Source organism: Chiloscyllium plagiosum, unplaced genomic scaffold (genome assembly GCF_037043375.1).
Source record: "Chiloscyllium plagiosum isolate Xiang-an unplaced genomic scaffold, Cpla_swu_hap1 HiC_scaffold_13, whole genome shotgun sequence".
NCBI lineage: Eukaryota > Metazoa > Chordata > Chondrichthyes > Orectolobiformes > Hemiscylliidae > Chiloscyllium > Chiloscyllium plagiosum.
The window spans coordinates 56,504,814-56,530,028 of NW_028270151.1; positions in this window are offsets into that span (position 1 = coordinate 56,504,814).

The window sequence follows — 25,215 nt, forward strand, 5'->3', positions numbered from 1 at the left end:
ACAGTCTCCAGGGACCAACCATTAAGTGTCGAAGTCCTGCCCTGATTTGTCTTACCAAAATGGAGCATCTCGCATTTATCTGAATTAAACTCCATCTGCCACTTCTTGGCCCATTGATCCATCTGATCAAGGTCCTGTTCTACTCTGAGATAACTTTCTTCACTGTCCACTACACCTCCAATTTTGGTGTCATCTGCAAACTTACTAACCATAACTCTTATATTCATAACTGAATTATTTATATGAATGACAAAAATTAGTGGACCCATCACTGATCCTTGCACTGCTGGTCACAAGCCTTGAGTCTGAAAGGCAACCCTCCACCTCCACCCCTGTCTCCTACCTTCAAAACAATCTATATCTAATTGGCTAGCTCCCCCTTGATCCCATGTGATCTAACCTTGCAAACCAGTCTGCACACAAAACCTTATCAAATGCTTTGCTGAAGTCCATATTGACAGCGCTTACTGCTCTGCCTTCATCAATCTTCCTTCTCATCACTTCAAAAAACTCAATCAAGTTAGTGAGTCACAATTTCCCATGTGCAAAACTATGTTGATTATCCTTAACTAGTCCTTGCCTTTCCAAATGCATTTAAATCCTATCCGTCAGAATCCCATCCAACAACTTGCCCAGCACTGATGACAGGCTGACTGGTCTATAGTTCCCTTCTTTACTACCTCTCTTCAATAATGGCACCACATTAGCCACCCTCCAGTCTTCTGGCACCTCACCCATGGCTATTGCTGACACAAATATCTCAGCAAGGAGCCCAACAATCTCTTCATGAGATTACCACAATGTTCTGGGATACAACAGATTAGACAATGGGGATTTATCCACCTTTATGCATTTTAAGACCTCTAGCACCTCCTCTTCTGTAATATAAACACTTTTTAAGACATCACTACTTATCTCCTCAAATTCTTTAGCTTTTATGTTCTTCTCCACAGTAAGTACTAAAGCAAAGTATTCACTTAGTATCTCACGTATCTCCTGTGGTTCCACACATAGACAGTCTCATTGCTGTTTATGGGACTCTATTCTCTCTCTAATCACCTGTTTGCCCTTAATGTATTTGTAGACACTCTTTGTGCAGACATACTTCATGTCTATACCCCTTTACCCTATTTGCCAAAGCTATTTCATGTCCCTTTTTTGCCCTCCTCATTTCCTGTTAAATATATCCCAATACCCTTATACTCCTCTCGGGATTCACTAGATCAAAACAGTCTATATCTGATCTATGTCTCCTTCTTTTCTTGACCAGATATTAATCAGGCAGATACTAATCAAGTGGACTTTGCAGAGTCAATAGATCTGGATTTGCTATCATTGTTTGAAGTATTTAGGTCAATGTCAGATGGTTAACCTATTTTCTTTGCTTTCTTTACGGGCGGCACGGTGGCACAGTGGTTAGCACTGCTGCCTCACAGCGCCAGAGACCCAGGTTCAGTTCCCGCCTCAGGCGACTGACTGTGTGGAGTTTGCACGTTCTCCCAGTGTCTGCGTGGGTTTCCTTCGGATGCTCCGGTTTCCTCCCACAGTCCAAAGATGTGCAGGTCAGGTGAATTGGCCATGCTAAATTGCCCGTAGTGTTAGGTAAGGGGTAAATGTAGGGGTATGGGTGGGTTGCACTTCGAAGGGGCAGTGTGGACTTGTTGGGCCAAAGGGCCCGTTTCCACACTGTAAGTAATCTTTACTCTTTATTGGTTTGGACTGGAATGGTTTGATGCAACAGAGTGACTCACTCAGTCATATCAGAGAGCATTAAGATTCAACCACATTGTTATGAGTCAGAAGTAACATGTAGCAAGATGGGCTTCCGTGAAAATCAACAATGATTACACGATTGCCATAGTATTATCATTAAATTACTAATCTAGAAACACAGGTCATGTTCAGGGGCACATCTTGCCATGGCAGATACTAGAATTTGAGTTCAATAAAAATTTGGAATTAAGAGTCTAATGATGGTTACGAAATTATTGTCAATTATCTGAAAATTCCAACTGTTTAATGTCTAATGTCCTTGAAGAAGGAAATTGGCATCATAACTGGGTCTGGCCTATATGACACTCCAGACCCAGAGCAATATGGTTAAAGTGATGGGCAATAAAAAATACTGTTGTACTTAGCCAGTGATGCTCACAATCCATGAATGAATAATGACAAAAAAAAAGTTCCTGATCATCTTTACTGAATTCAAATTTTGACCACTTGTTCCCAAAGAATTGACATGGGACTCTGGATTTCAAATCTAATGATATTAGCACTGCCACCAAGATCTATTGTGAATGCAATGGGAGTTAGAGTTGGGACCGGCTAGGTAACAGCTATTTCAAATTAATATTTATAGCTGGAAAAATGGTATTTCATTATTTTGATGAATGAAGCATTATTTACAGTTTGAAAAAGACCCAACAATGTAAATCAATTAATGCTATATTTAAAATATCCAACTATAATGCCACATTTCTGAAGTTAAATATTGATTATTTTCCAATCACTTCAGGGATTAGAGAAAGGTTAAAGAAAACATAATTATTTATTTGTTCAGCAACACTCCCTAGGACCTTATCATTAAGTATATACATCCTGCTCTGATTTGCCTTTCCAAACGGCAGCGCCTTGCATTTATCTAAATTAAACTCCATCAGCCACTCTTCAGCCAATTGGCCCATTTGATCAAGATCCTGTTGTAATCTGAGGTAACATTCTTCGCCGTCCACTACACTTCCAATTTTGGTGTCATCTGCAAGCTTACTAACTATACCTCCTATGTTCACATCCAAATCATTTATATAAATGATGAAAAGCTGTGGACCCAACAACAATCCTGTGGCACTTCACTCGTCACAGGCCTCCAGTCTGAAAAGCAACCCTCCAACACCACCCTCTGTCTTCTCCATTTAAGCTAGTTCTGTATCCAAATGGCTAGTTTTCCCTGTATTCTATGAGATCCAACCTTGCTAACCAGTCTCCCATGAAGTCTCCCAGGAGGAACTTCATCAAATTCCTTATTGAAGTCCATATAAATTACATTTATCCAGTCTTCCGGCAGCTCACCTATGACTATCCATGATACAAATATCTCAGCAAAGGGTCCAGCAATAATTTCCCTAGCTTCCCACATAATTCTGGGGCGCACCTGATCAGGTCCTGGGGATTTAACCACTTTTATGTGTTTCAAGACATTAATCACTTCCTTCTCTGCAATATGGACATTTTTCAAGATGTGACCATCTATTTCCCTACATTCTATATCTTCCATGTCCTTTTCCACAGTAAACACTGATGCAAAATACTTGTTTAGTATCTCCCCCATCTTCTGCGGCTCCACACAAAGGTTGCCTTGCTGATCTTTGAGGGGCCCTATTCTCTCCCTAGTTACCCTTTTGTCCTTAACATATTTACAAAGTCCCTTGGGATTTTCCTTAACCCTATCTACCAAAGCTATCTCATTTTTGCCCTCCTGACTTCAGTCTTAAATATACTCTGACTGCTTTTATACACTTCTAAGGATTCATTTGTTTTCTCTTATCTATATCTGACATATGCTTCCTTCTTGTTCTTAACCAAACCCTTAATTTCTCTATCATCCAGCATTCCCTATACCCACCAGCCTTTCCTTTCACCCTAACAGGAATATACTGTCTCTGGCCTCTCGTTATCTCATTTCTGAAGGCTTCCCATTTTCTAGCCATCCCTTTGCTTGCGAACATCAAGCATCCCTGATTAGCTTTTGAAAGTTCTTGCCTAATACTGTCAAAATTAGCCTTCCTCCAATTTAGGACTTCAACTTTTAGATCCGATCTATCCTTTTCCATCACAGTTTTAAAACCAATAAAATAATGGTTGCTGGCCCCAAAGTGCTCCCGCACTGAAACCTCAGTCACCTGCCCTGTGTTATTTCCTAAGAGTCAGTCAAGTTTTGCACCTTGCCTAGTAGGTACATTCACATACTGAATCAGAAAGATGTTCTTGTGCACACTTAACGAATTCCTGTCCATATGAACCCTTAACACTATGGCTGTCCTAGTCCATGTTTGGAAAGTTAAAATCCCCTACCATAACCAGCAAGTTCCTTGAAAGTGGAGTCACAGGTGGATTGGATAATGAAGAAAGCGTTTTGTAGGCTTTCCTTTATTGGTCAGAGCATTGAGTATCAGAGTTGGGAGGTCATGTTGCGGTTGTACAGGACATTGGTTAGGCAACTTTTGGAATATTGCGTGCAGTCCTGGTCTCCTTCTTATCAGAAGGATGTTGTGAAACTTGAAAGCATTCAGAAAAGATTCAGAAGGATGTTGCTAGAGTTGGAGGATTTGAGCTACCTGGAGAGGCTGAATAGGCTGGGGCTATTTTACCTGGAGAGTCAGAGGCTGAGGGGAAGACCTTGTAGAGGTTTATAAAATCGTGAGGGGCATGGATAGAATAAATAGATAAGGTCTTTTCCCTGGGGTGGGGAGTCCTGAACCAAAGGAGCATAGGTTAAAAATGTGAGAGGGGAAAGATATAAAAGGGACCTAAGGGGTGACGTTTTCACACAGAGGGTGGTGCATGTATGGAATAAGCTGCCAGAGGAAATGATGGAGACTGATACAATTACAGCACTTAAAAGGCATCTGGATGGGTATATGAATAGGAAGGGTTTAGAGGGATATGGGTCAAGTGCTGGCAAATGGGAGAGATTAGGTTGGGACATCTGGTCAACATGGACAAGTTTCCGCGCTGTACATCTCTATGACTCTATTTGTACCAAATAGATAAAAATATTATGTAAAATAAGTTCTCTCCAACATTAACTGTAATCACCATTGCATTTCCAGGCACCAATGTATACTATAATATGCATTGTGAGAATGTATTAATGGAAAATTCCCAGCAGTGAAGGAGGCAACCTTTAGGTTCTTCGTGAAATGGGTTGGAGTGCTATGTTGCTGACACAACGATCTAGTAGCCAATATACTTTCCTGCTTCTAAATTGAATTCATCAGTTAGTTGTTTTAAATAGTGATTACTGTTATGAGCATTTGCTGTAGGGAGATTGTTGATTTTGAACAAGTTATAGTGCAGCACTGATATCAGTGAATTCCATAAGTGATTGCCTGCCTACCAGCAGAGTGAAAATGTGTGGACATACACAAAGATTATAGCAGACAATATCAGATTAACTAAAACTTATTCAGAGTAGTATGTTTGGTTCTATTTAACAATTCAGTTAGTCACTTTACTTTGTGTTTTGATGAAAACACCTTTCTATATAGCTGTTTCTGAACCAAAGATTAGTTTTTCAATCATTTTCTTTATTGTACTAGAAAACATTTTCCAGCAGTAGTTATTGGCAGTAGAAATTTGAATTGACTTTCCTTTCAGTTAAGCTGAAACCCAATGCTTCCTGCCTCCAAGCTTGTTACTATAGAGAGCACAAGATTCTGTGGTGACTCTGATTCTTTGATTTTCCCTGTTTCTGACTGAAATTCTGTTCCTTGGTAACATCATCTGAAAACACAATGTGCACTGATGACACTGAGCTCAGCGCCATCACTATCACTCTCAATGTTTCCACTATATCTGATTCATTAAATTACTTCTTTGACATAGAACTGAATTTCTGAGAAAAATAACTGTCTTTGTCTCCTCCACAAAATCTATTGTTTAAATATGATTTCATTACTGTTCCTGATTGAACCAAAGTATTTGTAATCTTTATGTTATATTTCATGCAAGAAAGTTCTAAAGACTAATCAATATTAATGTTAATACATCCAATTCCATCCCTGTAAAGTCACCTGACTCCATCTCACCTCAATGTATCTGCTAATGGCACACTAATCTATACTTCGTGGTCTTTAGTCTTGGCTATTCTAAGCATTTTTGACCAGCCTTCCATTTTCATCCTCAATGAACATCATAAAAATGGTACTGTTCCTATCCATGCTCCTATCCTGCATGATCTTGGATCTCTCTCTGTTTTTAAATTCCTTCTGTCTTACAACCTTCTGAGATAGTTAAGCTTTTCTGATTCTAACTTGCAATACACCCCTGATTTTTATCTCTGTACCTTCAGCTGTTGAGGCCCAAAGCTTTAAAATTTCCTCCTTAAATCTCTATACCTTGCTTTCTGCCATATAAAATGTTGCTTGAGATCTATTTCTTTAAATAAGCTTTTGGTCATCTGTCCTAAAATTCCTTTTGTGGGTTATTGCCAAATTTTGTTTGGTAATACTCATGAAATACATAAAGATGTTTTATTACCCTAAGGAAAATATATATCCAAAAGATTTTTAGAAGTGCTTTTATTTTATTGATGCATTGTGTGGTCACCATCATTTAATCTGACCTCAAATAAATCTTTCAAGTGTCTTGGTATGAGTTTGTTACTCTGTTTCCATGCACATATTAATCCTAGATGCCTGAGGTCTTAGTCCTGCACCTTCACAGCCCAAAAACAGCTCAAAAAGTCCTTCTTTGAAGTTTTTCTTCCTCTTTGTTTCCTCTGTTTCAAGAGTGATTGTTATTAGCCTAAGTAATTGAACACTATTGTGATGACACTGTCACTTTAAAAAGATAATTTTGTCCTATGTTGTAATGGTGGAGGTGAAAGTGGAAAACTGACCACTGGAGATGGCCTAAGTAAACAACTTCGGAAGCCTTTAGGTTTTTTGTTTAAAAGAAGTTGTAACAATGAAAGTGACTTGAATGGGAGCAGCCAGTTCTTACAGTTCAGGCTTTCTAGCTCTTTTTTTAGGTTGTATCAATCAGGAGCTGTTTGGGGATCCCAGAAGAGTTGGAAGCTTTAGTAAATGATTCCTAGCTGTTACTTTCTCTGAAATCTATTTGATGTTGTTTCCTCCTGGATTGGAGAACTGCATGTAAGAATCTGCATCTGAGGGGTGTGTTTATGGGATGTTACTATATTGGCACAGTTAATTAATAATAGGTACTGTAGTTGTTATTCAGTTAAGATTTCCAATAGTTGTCATTCTAAATTCCTCTTTCTTTTGTTTGCATTTTAACTATAGTGTTTAAATAAGTTGTGTTTTGCTTAACATTGAGTAATTTGATCAATTACATCACATCTGGAGCTTCATATCTACCTTTAAAATAAGACTAAGTTAGAGTATAGGCTACCTTCTCAAAATATCTTGAGGGTGTTTGATCTAGTCCATAACAGTATTAATTGGATGCTTCTGGCCTGCATCCTGCAAAAAGGAGGTGCAAAGATGAGTAAACCAAAGTTCTAATGAAACTGAAGGTTCATTATCAAAATCCTGAGGGGGCCTTTGACCAGAAACTGAACTGGGAGAAAGTGAGGACTGCAGATGCTGGAGATCAAAGTCAAGAGTGTGGTGCTGGAAAAGCACAGCAGTTCAGGCAGCATCCAAGGAGCAGGAGAATCGATGTTTTGAGCAAAAACCCTTCATCAGGAATGAGGTTTGTGAGCCAAGGGGCTGGAAAGATAAATGACAGGAGTGGGCCTGGGGGGATGTAGCTGAGCTTGTGATATGTGGATGGAGGTGGAGGTAACAAACAGAAACTGAACTGAACTAGCCATATTAGTATTGTGGCTATAAGAATAGGTCAGAGACTAGGAATTCTACAGCAAGAAATCAGCTTCAGATTTTTCAGAGCCTTATAACTATCTGCAAGACACAGATTAGGAGTGTGATGGAATACTCGCCATTTATCTGGATGATTGCAGCCCCAACAACACTCAACACCATCCAAGACAAAGCAGCCTGCTTGATTGGTATCACATTCACAAACATTCACCCATTCTTTCACTGATGCTCAGTAGCAGCTGTATATGCCACTTACAAAATATACTGCAGATATTCACCACGGCTTCTATGGCAACACCATTCAAACCCACATCACTACCCTTTACAATGACAATCACAGCAGATATATGGGAACACCACCTGCATGTTCCCCTCCAAGCCACTCGCCTTCCTGACTAGAACATATATCACCATTCATCCAGTGCCACATAATCCTTGAACTCCCTCTCTAACACCATTGTGGATGTACACCCACAAAATGAACTGCAGCAGTTCAAGAAGATAGCTCACCACTGCTTTCTCAAGGGTAACTAGGGATGGGCAATAAAGGCTAATGATAAAAGCCTTTGATGCACACATCCCATAAATGAATAATATAAAGTCCAGGTTCTTACACAATCCCACCAGCAAAACATATGAATATATAATTGCCTCTTAATATTCAGTGATTTAAACTTGATTTTCTGTGTTATTCTCTTAATTTATTATTATTTTTTATTTACTGTTTTCCAGTGGTTTTCACTAACATTGTTTTACTCTTAATAACACCTAAAATATAGTAGGACTGATATCTGTCACACTGCTTCTTTTCAAGCTAGCATACATTTTTCAATTATCCATTCAAATTCACATATAAATTTCACAAGCATGATTAAACTGTAAGAGTCTTTTGTATCATCATTACTATCATGATTGGAAGCCTATTTATTTCAAGACATTTGCATTATCCTTTAATCTGGCAATGAAATGCTTTTAGTGCATTTTCAAGCTCACTTTTTCTTTGCTGTTCATATCATTGCTCCAACCTGACCACAACTACTTGATTACTTTGCTATTCTCTACCAGACATTTCATATCCTGCAACTCCAAAATAACTTTTTCCTTCTTCTCCTCACTAGCAATACCTGCTTTATGGCATAACCAGCCAATATCACCCTTCACCATTTGTGACTCTTCCAATACTAAAGCATCTAATGTCCAAATCCAACAAGACCTGGAAAACATTCAACCTTGGGCTGATAAGTGACAAGCATCAAGCATGACAGACATGTGTGAAATCTGACTATCTCCAAAAGTGATAATCAAACTATCACCCCTTTGTATTCAAAGGCATCAATATAGCTGAATCCCCAATATCAACATCCTGGGTATTATCATTGACCAGAAATTGAACTGGACCAGCCATATAAATATTGTGATTCCAAGACCAGATTAGCAACTTGGATTCATCAGTGAGTAATTCAGCTCATAACTCCTAAAAGCTCTTTCATCACCTACAAGGCACATGCCAGCATTTGTTGGAATACTCTCCACATGCTTGAATGACTGCAGCTCGAACATTTGAAAAACTCAAAGCTGTGTTGTTCTAAGACCTGGACTTGCTAATAAGACATGGATAAAATTACACGAGCAATGGCCAAGTGCAGTCCAGCAGAAAGATACTAGAGTCAGGATGTGTACATTGTTATCTCTAAATGCAAGTTGTAGTCTGAAATTTTTTGTAAGAAACACAGGCAGTGCTGTAAAGTTGAAAACTACAGGAGAAAACCTGAGACAAGAGATGAATCAGTAGATATTAATTCTGTAATGAGACCCCTGATAAGAAAGTATGGAAAAAGTGAGTACTTGATTTGTGTAAGTTGAGCAGAAAGACTACTCTGAATTCTCACATTAAAATAGTTGTAAAAGACAGACAACATCAGAAAGATGAACAGCAAATTCCCTAGCATGAATTGGAATTCCAATCCATTTCAAATTTAGGCTTTTCAACTGAAGAATAAAGTCATGATTATCGGCACTGAAATCAAGAGGTCACACCAACTCAACACTTTTAGCCTGTTTTAAGAGGACAAGTAAGCCATGGAAATTTTTGAAAGATCAAATTTGTGTGATTGACTTTCTATAGCTGGTGGCCTATAAGCATTAGCCATAAAAAAAATCAATTGAATAAGTTGTAGGAGCTGTGAAAATTGCAAGTCCTATGACTTTTCAGAAGCTGAACTGTGTGAATGGATAATGACGGTTTCAAGGTCTATTGAAGCTTTTTGTGGAAAAAAAGAAAGGTCACTATATTGGTACTATGCTGAAAGAAAGCAACTAAAAAAAGAAGCCATTGTAACATGCAGTAGCCATACACAGAAAGCAAGCAGTCTCTGTGGGAAGTGTGTTCTGTTGCATTCGGTGCAAAGCTGTCCTGGTTTCCAAGAACATTGCAAATCATTTGGTGCAAAAGGACACTGGGCTTACCTATGCAAGAAATTTTGTACCAAAAATATAAACAGAGGCTACATTAGGGCAGCATGTACAGCATGCAGGCAACAACAGAGTGTCTGCCAAAGATCTAAATAAGCTCAAGCACACTAACAAGCTTAATAGTAAGGCTGATCAGGTGAAAATTTAGAGTGGAAGAACCTCCATCCAGAAGGTGGACACAAACATTCCACATTGTGAACACAAGAATTTCTACAATCTCACAAAGTTCCATCTGTCCTTTGGTCTAAAATTATTAGATATTTATTTGCCACACATGTTGATTATTTTCTCCTCCTCATTAACCACACAATGAAAGTAATGTTCAGTATACACGAAGGGACCATATCTGACAATGGACTGCACTATTCAGAAAGACCTTTTAGAGACATATTTACCAAATAAAGTATAAACTACATGACAGTTTCAAAATGTTATCCCAGATTTAATAGTCCCACCAAATATGTGGTACACACTCCTGAAGCACATATCATAAAGCATATGGTGATGAAATAAGATTATTCTGAAGATGAGTATACAGTTCTGAAGAGAAGTCATACTGGACTTGAACCATTGACACTGTTTCTCTCTCCACTGATTCTTCTAGATCTGCTGACTTTGTCAATCATTTTCTGTATTTGTTTCAGATTTCTAGCATCTACAGTATTTTGCTTTTATTTTCCTATTGTTATGTTAAATCTAAAGGCTATATGCCTAGACACTGGCTTATAGTCACCAGCAGAGATCATGTTAGAACACAGGTTAGGACAATCCTGCCAAGTTCTCCAACATACAGGACAAATATCTTGAAACACAAGCGAGAATGAAGATAATGCTTGATAGGCCTGCAGGTTTGAGGCCCAAAGAACTTTATTATCTGCAGAGGTATCCAAGTTTTCCAATAAGTCTAGATCCTATAAAGTCATAATGCCAAATGGAGCAAAACTGAGGAGAAACCTTGCTTTAATAACTTATTAACCAGAATTTCAGTAAAGATATATACTTCACATTTAAACAGAACTTGATTTTTTTTTAGGTCTATTTGTTACAACTAAAGGAATCTAGAGGTTTATAAGAAAATAAACAAGACCACAGATATTTATCACATGTGCTGAAACATAAAATTCATAGTAGATCAAATCTTCATCATTCCTGAATAGACTTTGCCAAGGATATCATGTTAAGTCAGAATCACATGCATTATTAGTTTCCCTTTTTTGCCTCTGTAAAATTGAGCAGAGGCAAATATGCCATTCTTATTTTGCCGCATGACAATAGCCATCATTGCTGTTTATGTGCTGAGAATTGATGCCATTATCAGTGACATTGGAAATACTGGAGAAAATATATCCTGAGGAATATGATTGTTTCTGTTTCCAAGACAGACAACATGTGCAGTCTGCCTATGTTTTGGTAAAATGGAGTATGCTGAATGGATAGAAAATATTTCAACATGTATAATGTATCTGCAGATCACAATCTCTGAAATTTCCTTTTATGTGTCCTTTAGATGTCTGTTCAGTTTTGACCTATTAACTAAAATATCAAGCAAACAACTTCTCACATTTACAAACTTTTTAAAGTAACATTCATAAAGCACAAACATTTTCCATAAAATAACTTCTATTAGGAACTTTGTTACAAATATGCAAACAAGTATTCAAAACAGAACACACTGAGAATATTCAGTAGGTCAAGCTGCAAGTGTAAAGAGAGATAAAGAGATATCATTTCAGACTAATGACCTTTCATCAGTACTGGAAGAATTTACAGATACAGTGGATTTTGACCAAATATAGCATGAGTAAAATACAGCAAGAAGAAACAACAAACAGAGAGAAAGTGTAATAGGGCAGAAGGTGAGGGATAAGAACCAGGGTTGATCCCCTGGCTGGATGGTTGATTGGAGGATGAACCAAGCCATGAAGTTACAGATTGTGCTGGAGTACAATTCTGCTTCTGTTAATGGCCAAGAGTGCCTCATGGATGCTCAGTCTTGAGTTGTTAGATCTGTTCAAAGACTGACCCATTTAGCATGGTGATAGTGCTACACAACACGATGGAGGGTATTCTCAATGTGAAGGAGGGACTTCACTCCACATGCACTGTAAGGTGGTCACTTTTATTGATATTCTCATAGGTAGAAGCATATGCAGCTGGCACATTGGTAAGGATAAGGTTGTGTGTTTTTTCCTCTTGTTGGTTCTCTCTCCACCTTCCACAAAACTGATCTTGCAGCTGTGTTCTTTAGGACCTAACTAGCTCAATCTGTAGGGCTGCTGCCAAGCCAGTCTTGTTGGTGGACATTAAATTCCCCCATCAAGAATATATTTTGCACCTTTGTCACCCTCAGTACTTTCTCCAAGTGTTGTTCAGCATGGAGGAGTACTGGTTCATCAGCTGAGGGAGAATAGTATATGGTCATCAGCAGAGGGTTTCCATCTGATGTAGATACATCCACAATTGCAGTTAGGGTGGCACAGCGCCTACATGGTTATCACTGCTGCCTCACGCACCAGGGACCTGCGTTTGATTCTACCCTCGCCCAACTGTCTGTGTAGAGTTTGCACATTCTCCCCGTATCTGTGTGGATTTCTGCTGGGTGCTCTAGTTTCCTCCCACATACAAAGATGTGCAGGCTTGGTAGATTGGCCATGCTAAATTACCCATAGTGTCCAGCAATGTGTAAGTTGGGTGGATTAGCCATGGGCTGAAAATGTGTTGCTCGAAAAGCGCAGCAGGTCAGGCAGCATCCAAGGAGCAGGAGAATCGACGTTTCGGGCATGAGCCCTTCTTCAGGAATCACCATTGGATTAGCCATGGGAAGTGCAGGGTTACAGGGATAGAGTAGGAGGGTGGAGTTGGGTGGGATTTCCTTCAGAGGGCTGGTGTAGACTCAATGGGCTGAATGGCCTGATTCCACATTGTATGGTTTCCATTAAAAAAAAGGAAATTCAATGGTTTTGATCCACTGATAATACAGGAACAGTAATACAATTCCACATTGATACATGGCTTAGAGGGAACTCAGAGGTCACAGTGTTCCCATGAATCTGCCCTTCTATTTTTGGTGTAGACGCTGAGGGTTTGGATGACACTCTAGAAGGATCCTTGGTGCATGCTACAGAGAATCTTGTCAACGGTATACTGTTGCCATTGTGCATTAGTGGTGAAGCAAGTGCATGTCAGTTTGCTGGACTGGTCTGAAAAGCACAGTAGGTCAGGCAGCTTCTCAGGAGTAGTGGAGTGGACCTCTCGGGCATAAGCCCTTCATCAGGAGGAGGAAAAGGACTGAGAAATAAATAGGGAGGTGGGGCGGGCCTGAGGGGAGCGGTAGCTGGGAAGGTGATAGGTGGTAATAGCGATAGGTTGATGAGGGAGGTGAAGCAGATAGATGGGAAAGCAAATGGACAGGAAGGACAGGTCAAGAGGACAGTGTCAAGTTGGTGGGTTGGATCTGGGATGAAATGGAGGGAGGGGAAACTATTGAAGTCAATGTTGATGCCGTGTGATTGAAGGTCTGCGTCCCATAGTTCCATGTGTCTGAAATAAATATCTCACATTGATACACTGGCCAAAAGTTGCACAGGTGAGGTGACATGCTTGTGAAGATCTGAGTGTTATTCTCCTGTTCTCTGCCTGTCTGCTCTGAACTGAATTGTAAAACATCTTGTCTGAGATGGGAAGGAAATGATGAAGTTGAAACACATTACTTGCAGTTTTGTTCATTCCCTGTAGTAATTCCCTATGCTGGTTCAGTCGTGAATGACAGGCTGCGCTTGATTGAAATCTTAACAAAATATCTTGCAGTGTCAATACTGAGCACTACCAATTTTTATGATATCAACTGCTGAACGATCCTCTCGAGGTTATTTCTAGTTCAACTTGCAACTCTTCTACCAAGCTGATATCTTTCTTCGAACACAAAGTAAAATGCCGTTTCAGCTTAAAAGCCTGTCTCAGTCACTTTGGATGCTCTTAAGCAGCATACAGAGAGAATTTTCCTCATATGTATCATGGGGATTCTTCAATCCAACTAGTTAAGGAGCCTCACTGTTTTGTGCATACCCAGCTCATAGATGCTGCAGGTCTCCTGGCAAGGATGCCACACTGAAACAGACATCCTCAGACAGTAAATCTCTGTTCAAATGCCTGCAAAATCTCCATGGCCAACTGTAATATAACCTGTGCCATTTTAATTTGATAATGAGAGGAGACATTCAACGTTCTGGATACAGGTGTCCAATACACATAAATTGTGTATTATATTGGCTTTCAATTCATACAATAGATGTGGATGATCTGTTTTGTTAGTTTTCTATTCATACAGATTGTGATAGTAGTAAAGTGAGCACATGAGGATATTCCAGAAAAGGGAAGAAACAAGCATAGGTTGTCCTGACATTTTAAGAGTCCCTGGAAAAGCATACCAATGATTGGGTTTCAGAACTGCTACAATTTGCAAGTTCCTTGTAGTTATGGTATTTGCAGAATTTAGCACTTTAATGATCTTCAGCCTACAGCTTACAGAATATCAATTTACTGCACAGTATTTCAAAAACTAAGACTAAAAATCTTGACATTTTTGGGGGGATTTGAATGTTTCATGTTGGAATGTTAGCACTTTGGAACTAATATCCATTCTGTGGATTTATAGATTAAGTGATTTATAGGATGTTGGCATTACCTCATTAAAACAAATCATTGACATCAGAGATGAAAGTGCCAAACCCAAAAAATGACAAGCTTATGTAAAGAATTGAATAAAATAACTCAACCATGGAATTAGTGTGCAGGTTTTTCTAAATTCACTCCTAAATTGTTTAGTTCCAATTCTAAGATTATTCTTGATTCTTTGACTGGTCTAGAAATTCAATTAACCAAAGTATCAAATGTGGCAGGCAAGCCATCTGTGTGTGTATATGCACTGCAAATGCAGCACTCAGCACAGAAATAAAAGCATCAAAAGAGGCAACCAGTGACCAGACCTGAAACAGGCACATGCAAAGCCTATTTGCAAAATAGACCAACTCTTAAAGCAACCATGACAGGTTCGTTACTTTCAAGAAAATTAAGTTTGCAGGACCAGAGTAAATAACCAATAATACTTAGAAATGAGTGTATTACTGATACAGGAGCATGTTTTGGGGAATACAAGATAAGTCAGATCAGTTTGCATTATTCACAAGTTTCACTCGTTCTTCCTTCTGAGGAGAACAAACCAGTAGTCCTTACAGAACCCACAGCAAAAAACCCAGGTCACTACCAAAATGGTAATGTGTTAAAAAGTACAGATATGAATGTGGAGCTGGAAGATGCATCACTGGATCTCTTGGATGCATATTAAAACCATGAGATACTAAACAGCTATTAACTATCATTCTCGCAATTACTTGATCACTTCCTCTACTCCTTCTTGTAGGTCCGAAATGTTTTACTTGCATGCAATGTCACTTCTTTAACTCTTAATTTATCATCTCCTTTCTTCCAGCTATTTGCCTCCTACCCATTTATTTACCTTTCTCTTCTTATAGCCTTCCCCAGGTCACGAGCCTTCAACTCAATCATTTCTAATCTATTTCCACAACCTAACTGAAGGCCACTGTTGTCAAAGCAATAGGTTGAGATTCAAGGGGTTGTGGTGTACCCAGAGATGATCCATGAACATGTGCAACTTACCGTGATGTAAATGATGCAGGATCTTGAATATTGGATGGGCCTTATGCTTAGTTTTTCTAATGAGGAATCATACTAATTTCTAGACTATTCTGTCTGTGAGTATCTTATTGAATCCTATTAGAAATGCAAAAACCTCTTCAATTTGATCACACCACAACTTTCTGGACTTGCAGGGAACTTCCACCATGCAACCTTTTCTCACAATTTGATCCTTTAGCTCTGGTGAATCTCCAGTTCAAAGCCACTCTATGTTTTCTAAGGTTCAACACCATAGTGATATAACTATTCATCCTTTGAGTATTTCCTACATTTATTGAAAAGGCTGGATTTTATTTTATATAGGAAAGGTTTTAATGAAAATCTTACTGGTAAGCTTTTTGTTTGGATTACATAAAACTATGGAACAAGAGAAAACAATCTGACCTAACAATCAATCAATCAGTTCAATCTTTTTTAACAGCTTAGCTTGGCTTTATCTTGAAACTAATACAATTTTGGAGAAGTATTTAGCTCTCAGCAAATTCTCCACAACCACTGAAGGTTATGAAATATTCGAGAAGATTAGGCCAATTTAGAAACCTAGACTCTTGCCTGTTATCCAGTTGATTTGCACAGATGATTTATCCATGATACCTATTGCACAAAAGATGCAAAGTTTTATAAAGATTTCCATCATCACTACTTATAACCTTCAATTTCATTCATGAACAAGTATTGATTGAACTTTTTAATTTATGGTTGACAAAGCAGGAGCTGCTCACAGCAGTATAATTTTTATAATATTCAGTACTTTTTAGATAAAGGAAGGGAGAATTCTAAATTTCTAGCCCAAGACTCAGCATATTCTTTTCCAGTGGTTTCCAATATAACAATCACAGTCTAAATTAGATAAGCCGCTTACATCTACATTATTATCCTCAAGAGTAATCATTTTAAGCACCTGGATCACACATTTCTCAATCTCCTTGATTTCAGCCAAAACAAGTTCAATACTCTGAGACATTCTTCTTAAAGCTGGGTGCTAAGCTCTGGAATTATTCTAGTGTTTCTTTCTCTTCACTTTTCAATGCATAAAATTTAATTTAAGAGGAGGGAGAAATTTATATGTAATCCAACTTATCTCAATTCCCTGATAGCAGGCAGTACTGCAGGCCGTGACAAGCACAGTTCATATGCTTTCTTAAATAAGATCAAGGAAGAACAAAAATGGACTGAGGAGGTCATGGCCTGTGGCAGAGACTGCTGCCAAGGAGTCAAACCACGTCTGCTGTTACAATCCCTATAGAAACAGGCAATTTTTAAAGAGAGATTTGAATTCACAATGATGGACTCAGAGGACTGGATAGCAAAATTCCTCATTTTATGACCTTTACTGTAACAAACAACTAAAATCAACATCAGCTAATCATGAGTTGGTAGGCAAGAAACACATTAAACTACAGAAAAAAAAGCACCTCTAAATTTCTCAAAGTGGCCAAAGCCCCAAACAGCATTTATATATCACAACACAGAATTGTAATCTTTACGGAAACCAGACCCAAAGTTACCCAGCTTCCTAGAGGCTCACTTCAATCCACTTTGCTGAGCTTTAACATCTTAAGATATGTCAACAACTATTTGCCTCAGTTTTTTAAGAATCTTGAACTATCATTTTGCAGCAAATATCACTAAAGCCACTTTTAGGTAAATCTGCTAGTGTCTTTAAATTTGCACGGGTCCCATCTCTTCATCCAGAGAAGTAGGTTTCACCCATGTTGCATATGGTGGCGAACAGAAAACAACATTTTCCCTTGGTGTTCATAACAACTGCTCTCCTTCACACTTTCTCTCTCTGGTCTAGGTTTCTGAATATGATTTATTGACTGAATGTAGGTTTGTCCCGATCAAGGCCAGCTTCTCCTTCCCTTGTACCCAGGTTGAAAGCTAACACTTGAATTTCAATAAGTCATGAACTGCATCCTTATCGCATGGCAACTAAATCACTTGAGTATACATTTGATCATTAGTAGTGAGAGATCACATAACCCTTTCTTTTGATCTATTTTACTTTGAGTAAAGAGATAGTTTAATAAATAACCTTTTTAATAGAACATTGTATTCATAATAGTTCATATCTTCCTCATGAGTCATAAAGTGGGATTGTACTAGACCTATATTTTGGGTATGAAAGGAGTATTTCAGGGCTCAATAATGATGGACAATATCTAGTCACCATTCCAAGCTGGAAGTGCACTGCTTCCAAATTAGATGCCCCCTTAGCATTCAGGGCATTAAATCATATTCTAAAATCTAATTATCAGATTAACAGTCACAATTCTGTACTGGTTGCACCAATTGTATCATGATATGATAAAACTGCCCAGCAATCATGGCATGAACAGTCAGGAAAGACTTTGAAGGAGTGTTGATTCAAATATTGATGCCCTCCACTGTTGAGTTGCAGGTATGTCTTTTTAGGTTGCTAGTCAACTTCTTTGTCCTTTCTTATAATTTCTACCACTGACTGGAGACCTTAAGGAACATATTTGCTGTGGTGATGTAGCATTGACTTGAAATATTCACTCTGTTTCTCTCTCTGCAGATTCTGCCTGATCTACTGAGTACTTCTAACATTGAATGTTTATATTTCAGAGTTCCAGCATGTACATTATCAAGCTTTTCGAATATTTGGTAAGTTTTCAACTTTGCGACTGTTTATTTTATTGACATCTGTTAGATCCAACTTTAATGGTGGAGGCAGAACAGCAAAGAAGCCAGAAGACCACAGGAACAACAGTGAGAAAGTGGTGGAGGAGGGACTTTTACAGGTCTTCAGAGAACATTGTTAACCATTTCAACCTAACCAATGTGCCTTCATTTCGATAGCAAGATTGTAATGAGCTCTAACACATTCAGTAAAGCCACAGGAACCACAGGACTTGGACAGCATTGCCTATGGCTGTCAAAGTCATTGTGGCCCTTATCATTTGGACCATGACTGTAGAGGTGAATTCTGGGCAGGAGCATGTCATTGTCGAGAGTGTGGTGCTGGAAAAGCGGCATCCGGGGAGCAGGAGATTCGACGTTTTGGGCATAAGCCCTTCATCAGGAATGTCATAGCTGATCTAATTACTCAACATTCCTGTCTACTCCTGTTAACCATTGATCCTTCTATTCATCAGAAACCTATTTACCTCTGCCTTAAAAATATTCAAAGACACTACTTCCCCTTGGTCTCACTAATGCCCTGCAAAACTAAAGAAAAACCTTTTTACCTTTGCATTCAATTTCCTTCATATAAACAATAACATCTTATTAACTTTACTAACGATTTACTGTACATTTGTGATTCATGTACTAGGACACCCAGGTCCCTCTTCATCTTAAAAATCTGCAATTTCTCATGAGAGAACACATTTCATTTTTATTGTTCATGTCAATGTTGGCAATTTCATATTTCCCCACATTACACTGAAATTGCTCGAGCTTTGTCCAGTTACATGAGCGATCCATATTCCTCTGTAACCTACTTTTGGTTTTTTTCACAACACACTTTCTTTGTTTCATCTGCATCAACAGCAATCAAACCTTGCTTCCCTTCATTTAGTTATTTGTATAAATTGTATGACCCTTGTCAGACACCACTTGTCAGATTGCCAACCAAAAAAATGATCCATTTATGCTTATTTCCTGCTTGCTGTTAGCTAGCCAATCTTCCATACATGCAAATATGTTACCCCTACACTGGTAAGATATTGTAGATTATGGTTGAGTATTTGGACTCTTCTCATCTGAAAACCTGGTTGTTACCTGTGTAATGGCTTGGGCAGTCCTGTGATCCAACTCGTTTGATGCCTACCGAATCAAAAGGAGGGAATACACCCGTGATTTCCAGGATTGTTACAGAAATATTGACATTTTTCAAGAGTATGGATAAAAACACGAAATATGGTAGCCGAATTTTACGATCTGAAAACTGTAGAGCTGGAGCATACAGTATTCTATTGTCTGAGTCACCAGAAACAGTGCAACTTATTTCGTATTGATATCTTTAAAATCAATAACAATTGCCCTTAAAATTCTGTACAATCAATGTACAGCTTTTGTAACTCTCCAGTTGGCCATTTCCATGGTTGCAAGGGTACAGATGGTGGTTTATTTTCCAAAGCTTGGCATACTCTACACTGTTTAATTCTGTCTATGTCCTTATCTAACCCTGGGTACCAAACTCATCGACAAGAATTGATCATAGTAACTGTATCTTTCCAGAATTTCAACTCCAGCTCTCCACACGATTCAAAATTTATCAGCTGATAACATATTTTTACTGATTAAAAATGGCCTGATGTCCAAATCCAGGACCTGTTTGACCACCAATTTAGTCATATCATCGGGTAAATATAGTCATACATGCTTGACAATATGGAAATCCCTAGGAGTTGTTGTGCCAAAGTCATTTGCTTTGGTATGGATTCATGATAATAATTCATTAGACCCAAACAAGATCTGAGCTCAGATATATTCTGACTGTGTGGAGTCCATATTGTTTGAACCTTACTCTGAATAAGATGTAATCTATCTTTATCTATGTTGTGGCCTAAACATACTACAGAAGTTTGAAACATTTCCAATTCTACTGCACAGGCCCAAACTCCATGCCTTTCCAAATGTTGGTGCAACTTCTTCAGCTTGTCATCATTTGGATATATCATACAAATAATACATTACTTCCTGAATTTCTCAAACATTCAGTCCATTACCTCTTGAAAAATTCCATGGGTTGAAGAACAACTAAATGGCTGTTGAGGAAACTAAAATAGATCCATGTGGTTATAATCACCAAATATGATTTTGGCTCATAGTCAACTCATCAAATTGCAGATAGTTATTAGCCAGTCCTAATTTTGAAAATAGATCTGACCTCCTTACAACAGAGTGAACAAATCCCTGGTGTTTGGTAAATTATCAGGTGGATTACATTCTTGTATCTGATTTATGGTTGTTTATAATCCACACATAATCTTACACCATCATTTTCCTTTGATAGTTCCATGGTAGGAGTATCCCAGTTGCTCTGTCTAACCTTTGCGAGAATGTTTTGTTTCCAGTCTTTTCAGCCATTACTCAAGTTTCTCACATTAGCTGGCACAAATATTTGTGGGACGGCAAATGGTGCAAATGACACAATGAGTCTACACAGGGATATCGACAGATTAAGTGGGCAAAAAAAAAGATAGCTGGTGGAATATAATGTGAAGAAATGTGAGGTTATGCGCTTTGGTAGGAAGAATAGTGGAGGCGAATATTATTTCAAAAGAGAAAGGAGGAATTTGAACACTCATCTATGAATCATAAAAATCTAGCATCCACGTTCAGCAGGTGAAACACAAGGCAAATGAAATGTTCAACTTTATTTCAAAGGGAATGGAGTATAAAACTTGTAAGATTTTGTTAAAACTATACAAGACAATAGTCAGACCACAGCTAGAATACTGTGACCAGTTTTGGGTTTCTCATTTAAGGAAAGGCACACAAGGATTTCAGGCAGCCCAGAGAAGGTTCACTAGACTGAGACCATGCATGAAGGCACTGTCTTACAAGGAAAAGTTGATTAGTTGGAAACTTGTTTTCCTGAGCTGAAACCTTGTATTGCAGGATTCCAGCTGAACAATTCTTGAGCTTGTCAATCAAAATTTCTGAGGGAGAGAAACGAGCAGAAATATAAAAGAGCTCTGTAGTAAAAAAGTGCAGAGCATTTTTCTACATTGTTATTTCTTAAAAATATTGAATTAAAATTCTACATAGTTGCTTTATCAAATGTTACCACTTTTACCATTTATGAATTTGAAAGCTTCCATTAAGTCTCTTAATATCCTCTGTTTAAGCAGTAGAATTCAGTATCTAGTTTGTCCTTGGCCCTCCTTATTTCGACCATTCTAATATCTTTCTTCTGCATGATCTCCAAAGCTTTGGCATTCTTCCAAAAGTAGGGTGACCAGGATTGAATACTATATTGCACCTGCGGCCTGTGCAAATATTTAGCACAGCTCACTTACTGGTGTACAATTTGAAAAGCTAAGGATTCTATTTCATTTTGGAAGGGTTTGTAAACTTATTCTCCCACTGTCAAAAGTATGTGTGCAGGAAAGCACAGATCTTTCTGGCCTGGACCCTCTCTGGCACCTGGATTTCTGCCATTACTTCATATTGCTTCTCTTCATTTTTTCAACCAAAATGTACCAGTTCACACAACCCTGCATTCAGTTAATCTGTATTGGTCTGCCCATTTCACTGGCCTATGTCCTCTGACAATGGTTTTTCGCCCTTCTTGAAAGCTCTGAGTTCCGAACTATCTGCATATTTTGAAATATTTTAATTCTGTTAAGAATGGGGACATTAAAATAAGCTAATTTCATAACCTCCACATCAAGCATCACAGAGAGGGAAAGTTTTAATTTACACATTTTAAAAAAACTAGAACTTTTAATTGACACCCCACAGGAAGATTAATCAAAAGTGGATAAATTTTCGTCAATACAAAACTAAAAGATAAAATAAGGTCTATAAATCAAACTGAAACCTTTTTGAGAAAACCATGCAGTTTCATTGAGTTACATCAAAATGGTACATTTTATCTCACTGCTGGTGTACACAATGAGCCTGCATGACATGACAGCACAGGAAAACCACTTTGCTACAGCCATTGTTTTTAACACTGTTTCGAGAAATGTTTCCTACTGTGAACATTTGACCTGTATTATTCAGTCCTCTATTATTTCAGCTGAAGAAACCCAATTCAATTGCTTCCTTTTTTTTTCAGTCCAACAAGTCATACGCCTTCTGCTTAACCTGCTTATTGACTTACTGCTAATGTAATGTGAATTTTATTTGACAGCTGACTATGTCTCTGATCCAGTGGCTGTATTTGAACAAATAGACTGTTGGAGGAAAACTTTTATTTTCTAAAAAAAAGGAGCAGCATGCTGGTAACAGAAAACAAGCATATCTAATGAGCAGTCAGGTGATACGAGGCAATGAAGTTGGCTGAATATTATCATGAATTATTTCTGCACTTGTTGCTCTTGCTTTTAATTCTATCTCCAGCTTTTCTGTTATGCTATTAACTTAACTTCTGTTAATTGATGCAAATCACACAGCTATAAATCTTCACTCGCAAGAAAAGCCTCTGCAACTGACAAAATATTTCTGTTTCCCAAAAAGAATCGTAAAATTCACCATGAAATCCTGTTAGCCGAAAGAAGCAAACCCAGTAGCCAAATAAATTTGTGGATTTCAAATCCCAGATAAGCCCCCAGCTTCATTATGATTGTGGCTGAGACCAGTACCTCTTTTTAAAAATTGAAGAAACATAAAACCCTGTTATTCACTGAAGGATTAAAGCTTCAAGATTCTATGGTCTAAATCAAATGGGTTTTTATGATCTCAGTGAGCAAACTTATGCTCAAATGGAACGTGAAGGTTTTACAGTCTATCTTTATGTTCCTTGAAAATTTGCATTCTCTTTCTCTAGGTATTTTATTGCCTGCATTTCCTTAGTCATTTTGTTGTCCCTACATTGCTAAGTCCTAAATTGCCCAATCTTTAGGTTAATCTTTTTTTTCTGACTTTCTTATAAGCCATTCCCATTGATCTAATGCAATCTTTAACATCTTTCATTCAGTACATTTGGTTTACTTTTTCGTATGAGAGTTTGTGCCTTTGAGAATTGTATTTCTGATGTAGACCTTGTATTATTTCTTTAAATATTAGCCATCACCTGTCTACTGTCAAATACTTTAATTTTTTTTTCCAATTCACCATAATCAACTAGTCTGTTATACTTACATAAATTTCCTTTCTTCAGATTTAAGACTCTAATTTTAGAATGAACTATATCACATTCAAACTTAATGTTAATTTTTAACACATAACATACTTAATTCCCAAAGTCTCCTTAACAGCAAGGTTATTAAATAGCTGATGGGTGAGTCCCAAATCAGAGGACACAGTTTAAAAATAAGGGGTAGGCCACTTAGAACAGAGTTGAGCAGAAACTTCTTCACCCAGAGAGTGGTGGGTGTATGGAATGCTCTGCCCCGGAAGGCTGTGGAGGCCAAGTCTCTGGATACTTTCAAGAAAGAGTTAGATAGAGCTCTTAAGGATAGTGGAATCAAGGGTTATGGGGATAAGGCAGGAACAGGAAACTGATTGAGGATGCTGAAAATGTGTTGCTGGAAAAGCGCAGCAGGTCAGGCAGCATCCAAGGAGCAGGAGAATTGATGTTTCGGGCATGAGCCCTTCTTCAGGAATGAGGAAAGTGTGCCAAGCAGGCTAAGATAAAAGGTAGGAGGAGGGACTTGGGGGAGGGGCGTTGGAAATGCAATAGATGGAAGGAGATAAAGGTGAGGGTGATAGGCTGGAGTGGGGTGGGAGCGGAGAGGTCAGGAAGAAGATTGCAGGTTAGGAAGGTGGTGCTGAGTTCGAGGGTTGGGACTGAGACAAGGTGGGGGAAGGGGAAATGAGGAAACTGGAGAAATCTGAGTTCATCCCTTGTGGTTGGAGGGTTTTTAGGCGGAAGATGAGGAGCACTTCCTCCAGCCGTCGTGATGCTATGGTCTGGCGATGGAGGAGTCCAAGGACCTGCATGTCCTTGGTGGAGTGGGAGGGGGAGTTAAAGTGTTGAGCCACAGGGTGGTTGGGTTGGTTGGTCCGGGTGTCCCAGAGGTGTTCTCTGAAATGTTCCGCAAGTAGGCAGCCTGTCTCGCCAAAATAGAGGAGGCCACATCGGGTGCAGCGGATGTAATAAATGATGTGCGTGGAGGTGCAGGTGAATTTGTGGTGGATAGGGAAGGATCCCTTGGGGCCTTGGAGGGAAGTAAGGGGAGAGGTGTGGGCGCAAGTTTTGCATTTCTTGCGGTTGCAGGGGAAGGTGCCGGGAGTGGAGGTTGGGTTGGTGGGGGGTGTGGACCTGACGAGGGAGTCACAGAGGGAGTGGTCTTTTCGGAATGCTGATAGGGGAGGGGAGGGAAATATATCCCTGGTGGTGCGGTCCGTTTGGAGGTGGCGGAAATGACGACGGATGATACGATGTATATGGAGGTTGGTGGGGTGGTAGGTGAGGACCAGTGGAGTTCTGTCCTAATTGAGGATGATCAGCCATGATCATAATGAATGGTGGTGCTGGTGCGAAGGGCAGAATGGCCTACTCCTACACTTATTGTCTATTGTCTATTCCCAAAGTTCAATGCTAGATCCAAAGCAACTTGATCCTTAATTGGTTCTTCAATGTAAAGCTCCAGAAGCTCATCTTGTACAATTTCAGGAATTTATTTTCCACAACATTACTTCTGACTTGCTTAATCCAAACTCAATGTAAATTGAAGTCACCCATTATCCATGTTACATGCAGTTCTGATTGATACCAGGCCAAAGATTACTAGTACAGTTTGCTGGCTAGAAATAGCCCCATCAATATTGGTTACCCCTTACTGTTTCGTAACTCTATCTAAACGAATTCACCTAA